Source organism: Stegastes partitus, unplaced genomic scaffold (assembly GCF_000690725.1).
Source record: "Stegastes partitus isolate 25-593 unplaced genomic scaffold, Stegastes_partitus-1.0.2 Scaffold687, whole genome shotgun sequence".
Taxonomy (NCBI): domain Eukaryota; kingdom Metazoa; phylum Chordata; class Actinopteri; family Pomacentridae; genus Stegastes; species Stegastes partitus.
The window spans coordinates 83842-87698 of NW_007578418.1; positions in this window are offsets into that span (position 1 = coordinate 83842).

The following is a 3857-nucleotide window of genomic DNA, read 5'->3' on the forward strand; positions in this document are numbered from 1 at the left end:
AGCGTCTGCCTCTGCATCACTGCCAGGCTGAGACAAGAGGGAGTGTGTCTCTAATTTAATCTGTGATACAGCCAGCGGTGTCAGTTCCCAATTACTGGAGATCTGTTTTAAAAGGCTGCACCGGCTCTGTAAATATCAGGTATTTTTTTCCTTGCAAAGAACGAATCAGTTTGTCTTGTATTTAAATGGAAATTGACTTGTTGTGTCCTCTGACTTTGCCTCGGCGCCGGCAGAGGGCAAGTGCAAATAATCAAACCTGAACTCGTACTTGGACATAACTGGCAAAAAAAAAAAAAAGGTTAAAAGGGTCTAGTGAGCAGCCACTGGTAGGTCTGGAGGACTCAGTGCAGGTCACTCAAAAGCTAGTTTCAAAAATCATGTTCAAATACATTTTTCTACTGAGGATGAAGGTCTGACAGTCTTCTGTTGGCTCTGTGGGTGTAATGGTGCTAAATGCTAATGCTAACTGCGCACAATGACAAAACCTTTGCACTGATGGTGAGCAGTACAGTGAGCACGCTGCTCAACGGGTTTCCTCACATCAACGATCAAACACAAACACTTTAGAAACACTACAACAGTAAAGTGAACAGACCTGCGATCACTGAAACAAAACTGAGGACGCCTGTGATTTCCAATCAGCCGAACCGTGACCATAACATGACCTGTGAACACCAGAACTTTGGGAGCTGTGTTTACCTGCATGTCTGCATCACGGCTCCACATGGAAAAGAATAACTGACAAAATCTGTTTGTAAGATTTCACAAGAAAGTTGGAAGATCGCTGACCAACAAAACCCAGTAATGAGGAGGTGCAGGAAGGAGCTGGACCGGACCTCAACAGCAGAAGTTCTTTGTGTCCGTTTAAGTGGCACGTGCATTTTTATATCTTATTTTTTAATACATTTAAAGTTAGCACAGAATTTCAAAATGTGCTACTATGAAGCTAATCCACCAAATCTGTAAAGAGTTCTTTTAAATGCTTCATGTCGTATTTAAATCTAACGTATTTATTAACCTGTGAACGGCTCCATCCAACCAGAAGCCTCTGTGAGCTGCTGGTGATAAACACTGACCCTCAGCACTTTTACTGCGTTCTCTGTTGTCAAAATCCAACTGAACCCTGCAGCTACCAACAGAAATCTTTTATGTTCCTGGTCCAAATGACCCCAGAACCTTAAACCTACAAATACTGACTGTAGCTGAGTGATACCTACGTTTGCTCTGCACAACATCAGCAAGCAGCACAAAGTTCATAATCCCTATTTAGAGGGTTGAATCTGGGCCCTCCTGGCTGTAGGAACCTCTGCTCTGTGGTGGTTTGGTTCTTGGGCTTCCAGCGTTTTGATGGTAACCTGAAGAACAGTTTGCAAACACAGAGAGCCTATGTTATCACCACCAGGCTCCACATTACAGATGGGTGCTTTGGTGATGTCAGGCTAACGTCAGCTGAGCTCTGCGCTGCAGCGAACCACTGCTACCCACCAACGACCTGACGTAGCGTCAGCATGGTGCCCATCTTAAACTCCAGATTAAACGTAAGTTGTACAGATATTTTTTAAGAGCATGCACCGGGTGCTCGCTGGAGGTTGTTGTTTCATGTCAGACAAGAGAAATGAGAAATGCCAATAGCAGGTTTATATCTGTAATCTAGAAGCGGTGAGTCATTTCACCCTGTAACGCACATGCAGAATGCAAATGCTGACACAAAAACAGCAAGAAGACGACCAACTTCTACTAATGAGATAAATTCCTGTCAACCTCGGGCATGCCCCTTCCTCAGGTTCCCCCTGATGTCTGCATTAAGGTCAAACTCACATCTGAAACTGATGGCGGATGTCGATCAGAAGGTAAAGGAACTGATCACCAAAGTGATGAGGATTACAGAATATCTTTTGTAGGAGTTTAGATAAGAAGCAGTCGTCTTGTGAATGAGGACGTGCAGCGTGATGTGAGGCTAGCTGCAGTTTCAGTTACTGATTTTTAAACTTCAAACTGTGTCTGCATGAGCTGGGGTGAAGCTGTGGGTGCTCCAGCTTCCTCCCACAGTCCAAAGACGTGCATGGTGGGTTAACTGGTGATTCTAAACTGGCCATAGGACCATGAGTGTCGGCTGGGATTCTCCAGGTCCCCAAGACACTCCACAGGATAAAGCCAGTGGATGGAAGTGAGACTAAAATCACCGCCATGATGACATCAGACATGTCTGGTGTTCCATCTTCTGGTTGTGTTGACAATGCTGTTAAATCAAAACCAGCTCCCACCGTCATAACCAACCATCCTGCTGGGCTTTCTAAATGTCCTCTGAATCACAACAAAATAAAGGTGCAGTCACAAGATAAAATAACTTTATTGTTTCCTCACCAGGGACACTGACATGTGGCTGTTCACACACATACAGTAGATTGTCATCAGCATAGCACTTAAAGTGAGCAGCATATGTTGAGATTATAGCATTCTGAGAGAAGCACACGATGCTAGGTGGCTCTGCTAGCCGTCTGTCTGTCTCTCACAGGTTTTATCACAGAATACAGCTAAACTGAAGTAAAGTATGCTAATGTTCCTCCATGATCTGGGGATTAACCTCTCAATGATTTATTCACCCTGGTTAACCACAGATGCTGTGATAAATCTTCATGCACTGTATATCCTGTTGATTTGGCCCCAATCTAGTTATTCAGCAGCTCAGTGAAAAAGCCCCAGTCAGGCAGTCTGTGATTGGTTTGCCTTCTCTTCTTTCAGTTTTACAGCAGCCACAGCAGCAGATTAAACGTGTTCAGACGTCAGCGCAGGCTGAACGATGCCTTGTTGGTTTTTCCAGTTGCAAGATGTTATCTGTAAAATCTAAACTCTTCTTTGAAGTGAACGATGTGAACGGCAACTTTAAAACACAGCCATGCTGGAGCCACGGGCCTCGAGCTGAACACAAATACAATCCTGTCTTTTATCAACACAAACTCCAATCAGATTAAACCTACACGTGCATATGTGTGCAGACAAACACAGACACTTTCTAACACAACTAACCGTGCTTCTCGCTGTAATTAGACATTGCATAACTGACATCTGGAACTTGCTGACACACTTGCGATTTCCAGTGAATGCAGCAACTCTGCATGCAGGGATGGGCAGAGGGGGGTTGGTGGGGCGGGTTGATGGGGTTTGCCAGCTCTCACCTGGCAACCCGCTTTGGCTACGCTCTGAAAGCGTCAAACATTTCACAGCTCAAAGAGTTTGCGGGGGAAGTCTTTAATATGGCTGGTAGTATCTGCTGCCGCCTTTGCGTCTTGCTCGTCTGCCTTTGAGGCGTAGCAGCAGATCAGACACATCAGTGCCATCACGGCTTGTCACGAGGAACAATAACGTCTTGAAATAACACAAACAGCCGTGTTCAAAGAGCAGACATGAAAAGATGACATGCATATCAAGAGTTGTGAATGCGTTTTTGTGTGTCGGGGTGTGTATATGTGTGTGTGTGAAGACAGACAGCTGTGTGGGGATGCAGGATGTAGGAGAGCAAGTTTTACATAAGGTGCAGAAAATAAGGGATTTAATGTGAGTACAACTAATGTAGAAGAAAGGCAAAGAGAGAGAGAGAGAGAGAGGGAGAGGGAGGGATAGAGGAGGAAACAGTGAGACAGGCGGGGGGGAGGGAGGGGATGAGAAGGATAGACTTTAACTGTCTGAAGGACAAAGCTACTGACCCGCGGATCATTCAGAGGATTGCCTTTCAGTTTCAGAGCAAGGTCAGGCTGCTTATTTTACCTCAGTGTTTTCACTAATCTGTTTTTTGTGTGACACAAACAAACACTGGGGCCGTGCACACGTACACACACACGCACACACACACACACACA